This window comes from Hylobates moloch, unplaced genomic scaffold, assembly GCF_009828535.3.
Source record: "Hylobates moloch isolate HMO894 unplaced genomic scaffold, HMol_V3 SCAFFOLD_17, whole genome shotgun sequence".
Taxonomy (NCBI): Eukaryota; Metazoa; Chordata; class Mammalia; order Primates; family Hylobatidae; genus Hylobates; species Hylobates moloch.
Window position 1 is genome coordinate 29,902,761 of NW_026652292.1, and position 8,959 is coordinate 29,911,719.

The following is an 8,959-nucleotide window of genomic DNA, read 5'->3' on the forward strand; positions in this document are numbered from 1 at the left end:
TGAGGCTCTCTCTGACCTTTTCTGTGGCTGCATCTGCTCCACATCTCTTGTTCCTTCTAATATGAACGTTCTTGAGATATTTTGCCTTCTTTCAATCCTCCAAAGCCAGGCTGGGTGCTAAGAGCCTCCTGCTTGTTTTCCCTATGGCAGTGCTCTGAAATGTTCAAGTTTGAGTGCCTTCTCCTAATCTGCACAAGATGCTTGAATTGCTATCTGTGAAGGTGGGCTGGGGAGCTAGCCTGGTGTGGATGGTGAGCCGTGGAGTGTTTAGAGTGTCTGTGGATCAGTTGGGAGGTGTTTAAAAGTCAAAAATTCCCAGGTGCTCATGGGAAGGCTTCCTGATAGAGTCTGCAGAGTGATTAGTAGAATCTGTGGCCTCTTCTCCCTGTTCCTGGTGACTTCCAACCTATCAGTTGTGCCAATCACCTCAGTATTCTGGGTGGGATGATAGTGGGCTTCTTGGACAGTGTCCTGCATAGCTAGGGGAGCAGGACACCAATTCACTATGCTCTTATTTTCCTGTTGGAGAAATTGTGTGTGGAGGATGGTGTCTTTCAGCACTGAACTGTGCTGCCTTGGGGGAGGAGTGACATGGGTAAAGTAAAACTCTTCTTCTTATCCTCCTGAGTGTGACTATTCTCCGATTTCTTTCTCTAATGGTGTGCTGGAACTTCTTCACTGTATTCCCTGACTCCCACAAATGTACACTCATCTGTGGTAGTTGTCAAAATCAATGCTTCCATGGGGGATGATGGTAGAAAGCGCCTATGCTGCCATCTTTCTGATATCACTCCTCATTTCCAGCTCTTCATGTTCCTTCTTATATTTCTTCTCTGAGCTCTGCTTGTCAGTCTTGCTCCCTGCACTCCAATGTATCCTGAGGGTATATTTCTATTCTTCACCTTTGTAGTTAGTTTCACAAAAGCAAGAACCCAGATGGATCCTAGAGTTAGTAGAAGAGTCAAAAGTCAAAGTGTGGTTCTTGAAGATGAGTTTTATGAAATATTCTGGTATAAAGGGTTCCATTTTCAACCAAACACTAAATCTCTTTTGTTAAGAATCATAGCACATATGGGATATCCTATGATTAAGAAACGAATTGTTCTTTGTTTAACCCAGCAATTCTCAAAGTTAGCCATGTGCTTATCCCTTGCTTACCTTCTCCCTTCTCCCCTCTGAATTGAACAGAGGAGTGGAAGGGAGGAGGCATCCTGGCAAGCTGCATTTTTCAGGCTTCCATGTAAACTAGCTTTCTGACGCTGATGTGAGGCTCTGGTGGGAGATTGGAGGATAGAAAGCAAGAAAAAGTCAGGGTATTCTTCCTGCCCTGATCCACCCAGTGCTTCAGTGGAGTCTTCTGCAACAGCAGTGCTTCTTCCATAGGAAGGACAGACAGGTAGATTCTCAGTGGTTCCAAGTTCTACTGGGTAGCTCCAGATCCATTTTGTTCTTTTGTACTAAGAGCAGTAAGGGTTTCCTGTTACTGCTAATCTATGAGTGAGTTGTTTTGCAAGTGGTAGGCCAGGTGGTTTTCTGAAAGTATTTACCATTTTGCATGCCAGGACTCATGAAACATGCTGACTGTCTTTGTAGCACAGCACTATTTGCATAGATGTCTGTATAGTGGGATTATTGGTTATCAGCTTCATGAATACTGCCTCTGCATCATGCTTCTAGATTTTCAGAGATCTATTAATCCAGATAAGTGCCTTGGCCAGTTTGTTGGTAAGCAGTATGTTCTATCCTAAGGCTTTTGAGCAACTGGGTTCCTAGATCTGGATCTGTCCCTACTGCCTGGCAAAAAGCTTTTGTATCACCACTGACACCTTCTTATGTTTGTGAGGTTGCTGATAAATGCCCATATTCTCTACAGTGATAGAAAAATGATGGGTAGTCCATACCAGATCCTGAGCTCTGCCCCACAAGAATATCCCATTTGGAGGTGAAGATGGGGCCTCTCCAAACAAGTCTGAGACAATATATTAAGTCACTGATTCCTGGGTAGCAGTGACTGCTACACCTTTTCCTGCAAAGATCAGTATCAAGTATGGTAGGTTAATATTGGCCCCCAAAGATATTTATGTTCTAATCCCTAGAACCTGTGAATATGCCACCTTACATGTCAAAAGGACTCTGCATATATGATTAAATTTAGGGTTTTGAGATGTGAGATTACCTTGGATTATCAGGTGGACCTAACATAATCACAAGGGTTGTTAAAGAGGGATGCAGGAGCATCAGAGTTAGAAGAGATGTGATGACAGAAGCAAAGTTGGAATGATGCAGGCCGTGAGCCAAGGAATGCAGGAAGCCTTCATAAGCTGGAAAAAGCCAGGAAACAGATATTCCCCTAGAGCTGTCAGAAAGAACACGGTGCTACCACCTCATCTTATATTTCTTATCTCTAGATCTATATATATTTTTTCATTTTAAGCCATTAAGTTTGTGGTAATTCGTTATAGCAGTAATAGGAAACAAATATACCAAGAGTCTGCAGGGAAAATACAACTTGGGTAACTGAAAATTTGGAGATTCCTTCAGCCTCTCATACAGTCTAAGTTTTTCTAAGAGGATTACATGGAGCCATTCTTCCCATCCACTTGCTTAGTTGAGGCTGGTTTGTCATTCTCAATTCAGTCACACCTACTGTTGTTTGAAATAATAGTTTCTATAATAATAATACATGCTAGGTGATGTTTTCCTCCTTCCTTATACATCAGTATACAATTTGGTGGAAGGTTAAAATTTAACATAAATTCCAAATGATTCTACACATTATCAAACTTGCATACCTTCCAAATGCAGTGCCACAGAGACTTTGAAGAGGCGCTAACATTATTAGCAATCTTCTGAATGCAAGGATACCCAACTTGAACAGCAGAGGGGAATTTTTTGGAAGGTTAACAAGTATCTCACAGAACAGGAGCAAAGGCTTAAAAGCCAAGCCTTGGAAGGCAGGACTAAGGCAGGAATCAGAGCCAAAAATATAGTCAGGACAATCACATTAATACAATCTCAATGTCTTCCTCCCTCCAGCCTTCCTTTCTCTTTTTCTCTCTCTGACTTAGTCTTTTTCTCTTCTCAGTTTTCTCTCTTTTTCTGTCTCAGTTCTGTCTCTTTTTTCATCTCAGCTAACCTTGGGGTAAGTGCTAGGGAAATACCTAGCTTATATGAAAAGAATCTTTTTGTCCTGGTTTTGATCTAGTTCCCTGGCAGGCTGGTTAAGACTTGTCTTAACACATACATTTCTCTTGCCAAAGCACAAGTGGCATGTTTGGACATATGGTCTCATTTTTATGATCTTTTAACCTTTACATATTTTTAATATTTCATGGTGGGATTAATTATTTGTGGTGACCAAGATTGGCAGCTGCTCTGATGGGGCCATGTTCAGAATCCCTAAGGAATGAGAGGGTTGATACTCTGTGGAACATGATTTTTAAAGCTAAATATATAAATATAAATATAAAGGAGAAATTTCTGACATACTCATCAATGATCAGAGCCTAGTGATGTCTTATGGTAAATTGGTACATTTACTCTGAGACCTATCACTATAAATGGTTTTGAAATTAGCCTTATTGTGCTTCCAGCCTTTAAAAAATGTACACATATTGGGTAATTTGAATTGCTTAGAAAATGACCATCTAATTCATCTTTGCTTTTTATGCTCTGAATGAATAGTTGAACTGGAAGCATTAAAATATTCAAAACAGTAAGATTGGCTAAAGGACTTCAACTTTATTGAGCCTTAAAACTATGCCTCAGGTAAACCTGCTGGTGAGATCTCTAACCTCATAGTATTCAAATAACTTTAATGCAATTTTAACTACAAAATGGGATGGTAAACCAAATTCTTATCCATCTTATCCAAAGTAGCCCTTTGACAATGTAGATAAAATAAAATTAACAACATTTGTGAAGCACCGAGTAGAGCCCAAATCAGAAGAGGTGTGCTCTTCTAAGACCTTATATAAAACTCATATGATATATGTACAGCATATGTTTACCATTGCTTCAACTGATTAACGTCAACAAACCATGTTGGTGGACTCATATGAGTTTGCTTGTAGAAGTAGTAAAGAGCCTAGATTCTGTGGCACAGTTTCCTTAGGTTTGAATCCACCGAACAAGCTTGTGGGCCTAAATCCTGAATATTTCCTTTTTCCCTACCCTATAAACATGGGTCAGTTTTGTCCTCCAGAGAACATTTGGCAATGTCTGGAGACATTTTTGTTTGTTAAACTGGGGAAGAGGATGTCACTGTCATCTAGTGGATAGAGGCCAAGGATGCTGTTAAACATTCAGCAATGCACAGGAGAGTGCCCCACAACAAAGAATTATTTGGCCCAAAATACAATAGTTGTTGAGGTTGAGAAACCCTGCTATAAACCAAGATCACCTAAGTTAGTTTTTGTAGATCCCAGGCTATTTCCTGATTAGATCTCAGAAAAGTTTCTTGCATCGTACAGTTAAGCTGAAAAATGGAACTGAATAAAGTACCTGGGGAGAATTTAGTCTCCAGGTTGATTAATAATTGTTTTGAAATGTGAGCTTTGAAATCTTTCTACATTTGTTATTAACTGTTTTAGCAAGGTCCTCTTTGAATAATACTAATGTATATTTATTCCATATTCAAAAAGATAACTTTTTGATAGCTTAATATAACCTTTACTGCCTGAAAATACTCACTTATTGAACAGTAATTCTGGGGCTTTCAGACCAAGTGTCTTAATCCATTTTGTGTTGTTATAACAGAATATGTGATACACAATAAATTACAATGAGCAGAAATTTATTTCTTACTGTTCTTGCAGGTTGCCAAGTCCAAGATCAAGGGACTGGGATCTTATGAGGGCCTTCTGCCATGAGGGTCACATGGCAGAAGGGCAAGAGAAGACAAGAGAGAATGCAAGAGGAGGCCAAACTCATCCTTTTATCATGGCACTAATTCCACTCATGAGGGTGTAGCCCTAATGGCCTCATCACCTCTAAAGTACCTACTTCTTACTTCTGTTACATGACAAATTGCAACATGAGTTTTGGAGAGGACAAACATTCAAACCATAGAATTATGCTCCTGCCAACCCCCACCTAAACTCATGTCCTCACACACAAAATACATTCATTGCTTCCCAATAGTCCCAAAAGTCTTAACTCATTCTAGCCCCAGCTCAGAAGTCTAAAGCCCAGAGTCTCATCTAAATCAAATATGGGTGAAGCCCAAGGCACAATTCGTCTTGAGGGAAATTCTCCTCCAGCTGTTAGTCTGTGAAATCAAATCAAATTATGGGCTTCCAAGATACAATGGTAGGACAGACACAGACTAGATATTCCCATATCAAAAGGGGTAAATACGCAAGAAAAAAAGGGGTAACTTGTCCCAAGCAAGTCCAAAACCCAACAGGGAAAACAACATTAAATTTTAAAGCTGGAGACTAATCTTTCTTGACTCCATGTCCCTGGGCACACTGGGGTGCGGGTTGGGCCCCCAACACCTTAGGCAACCCTGCTCTACAGCTTTACTGAACTCAGTCCATGCAGGAGCTCTCACAGGTTGGAGTCTCATTCCTGCAGCTCTCCTACTCTGTCATTGCTCACTGGTAGCTCTACAGTTTTGGGGTCTTGGGGGTAGCCCCATCCCCACAGCTCTACTAGGCCTCATGGGGATTCTCCAAAATGGCTTTTATCTCTTAAAACAGTTACAATGGCAATTAAATTTCAACATGAGTTTTGCAGTGGACAGACAGTCAAACCACAGCACCAATGTTTTACATGAGGAATGGGTGGACTGTAGGTAAGGCTATTTCAGCAAATATTATTATTAGAGATTTCACTATTTCAAGAAGAATGAAACCAGAGACTGTATCATTCATGGCTTTATTACTTATTGTCAGAAATCCTTTATCAGCTCACTGGCACAAGCTAGACATAGAATCCTACTTAAAATTGACATTTAGACAGTGATTGCTGCATAAAAGAGTCAGGATTAGTAGAAGTGATCTTCCTATTAAATTTTGTACTAGGTTAAAATGGAAAGGCTCTACACTGCCCTCATTTCCATTTCTATCTCCACCCTTTCACTTGTTTCTCAATTATCTGATAGTTCTCTTAAAGGGTTGGATGTGTTTATCCTTTCTCAGTGGATAGAAAAAAATTCTTTATGTGATTTAAAAAAATATTAATGTTTGAAAGAAAAGTAGCTGAAATAAACAACTGGCACTGTTAGCCAAGTACATCAGATGGAATTCTTAATATTAATTACACTAAGTCAAATCTATTTTTGGATGTATCCTCTAACCCTACTTGTTTATTTTTAATTAATAAATAATTTATCCTGTCAAGTATACTAGGAAGTAGTATTACTGAAGCAAGGTGTGTGGGAGATTTACTGAATGTTTTTTTTCCTTTGTTGTTGTTGTTGCTTAGGGGTTATAGGTGTTTTAAGCTTTTTTCAGCCTGAAATCATTACAGTCATGCTGTATGGAACAAAGAGAGGGTAGACAGGTATATAGCTTTGCTGAGCAGTGATGTTTAAGCTGAGACCTGAATGACAGCAAGGATACAGTCATGGGATGATACACAGGAAAGGTGTTTTAAGTACAGGACCAGGTTCACCGGCAGAGTTGACCTTAGGAGGAGATTTCTGTGTCTGTGCAGAAGTTGCTCTTTATTACCCCTGCCCTAGTAATAACGGAATTTCAGGGGCAATGGAAAACACCTTTTGTTTCTACTTTGACTTTCTTCTGCCCTCCCCCAGTAAAGATTACACTATCCAATCTTGTCACTGTTATGTGTATTATTTTTGACTGACAACACTATCATCCCTTCAGCAATTAGAAAATAGAAATTGATGCTTATACATCCTTTCAAGCTTTCTTCCTATGTTTTCTCTCTTCATGTCCCCTCTATGCCATCCTCTTATGCTTTTACCTTACCTTAAAGAAACTTACCTTAAGATAACTCCTTCCTATCACATCTTAATGTAATAAAAGCCATCTGTGACAAACCCACAGCCAACATAATACTGAATGAGGAAAAGTTGAAAGTATTACCTCTGAGAACTGGAACAAGACAAGGATGCCCATTCTCACCACTTCTATTTGACACAGTACTGAAAGCTCTAGACAGAGCAATCAGACAAGAGAAAGAAATAAAAGGCATCCAAATCAGTAAAGAGGAAGTCAAACTGTTGCTGTTTGCTGATGATGTGATTGTATACCTAGAAAACTCTAAAGACTCCTTCAAAAAGCTCCTAGAACTGATAAATGAATTCAGTAAAGTTTCAGGATACAAAATTAAGGTACACAAACCAGTAGCTCTGTTATACACCAACAGAGACCAAGCTGAGAATCAAATCAAGAACTCAACCTGTTTTACAATAGCTGTTAAAAAATATCCTTAGGAATATACCTAACCAAGGAGGTGAAAGACATCTACAAGGAAAACTACAAAACACTGCTGAAAGAAATCATAGACAACACAAACAAGTGGAAACCCAACCCATGTTCATGGATGGGTAGAACCAATGTTGTGAAAATTACCATACTGCCAAAAGCTATCTATAAATTTAATGCAATTCCCGTCAAAATACCACCATGGTTCTTCACAGAACTAGAAAAAACAATTATAAGACTCATATGGACCAAAAAAGAGCCCACATAGCCAAAGCAAGACTAAGCAAAAGAACAAATCTGGAGGCATCACATTACCTGACTTCAAACTATTCTATAAGGTCATAGTCACCAAAACAGCATGGTACTGGTATAAAAATAGGCACACAGACCAATAGAACAGAACAGAGATCCCGGAAATAAAGCCAAATACTTAACAGCCAACTGATCCTTGACAAAGCAAACAAAAACATAAAGTGGGGATAGGAAACCCTATTCAACAAATGGTGCTGGGATAATTGGCAAGCCACATGTAGAAGAATGAAACTGCATCCTCATCTCTCACTTTATACAAAAATCAACTCAAGATGGATTAAGGACTTAAATCTAAAACCTGAAACCATAAACATTCTAGAAGATAATGTTGGAAAAACCCTTGTAGACATTGGCTTACCCAAAGACTTTATGACCAAGAACCCAAAAGCAAATGCAACAAATACAAAGATAAATAGATGGGACTTAATAAAACTACAAAGCTTCTGCACACTAAAAGAAACAGCAGAGTAAATGGACAACCAACAGAGTGGGAGAAAATCTTTGTAATGTATGTATCCGACAAAGGACTAATATCCAGAATCTACGAGGAAATCAAACAAATTAGCAAGAAAAAAACAAACAATCTCATCAAAAAGTGGGCTAAGGACATGAATAGACAATTCTCAAAAGAAGATGTACCAAATGGCCAAGAAACATATGAAAAAGTACTCAGCATCACTAGTGATCACGGAAATGCAAATCAAAACCACAGTGTGATACCACCTTACTCCTGCAAGAATGGGCATAATCAAAAATAATAATAATAATAAATGTTGGTGGGGATGTGGTAAAAAGGGAACACTTTTACACTGCTGGTGGAAATGTAAACTAGTACAACCACTATGGAAAACAGTGTGGAGATTCCTCAAAGAGTTAAAAGTAGAACTACCATTTGATCTAGCAATCCCACTGCTGGGTATCTACCCAGAGGAAAAGAAGTCATTATACGAAAAAGATACTTGGATGCATATGTTTACAGCAGCACAATTCGCAATTGCAAAGATAAGAAGCCAGCCCAAATGCCCATCAATCAAGGAGCGGATACAGACTGGCAAATTGGATAAGGAGTCAAGACCCATCAGTGTGCTGTATTCAGGAAACCCATCTCACATGCAGAGACACACATAGACTCAAAATAAAGGGATGGAGGAAGATCTACCAAGCAAATGGAAAACAAAAAAAGGCAGGGGTTGCAATCCTAGTCTCTGATAAAATAGACTTTAAACCAACAAAGATTAAAAGAGACAAAG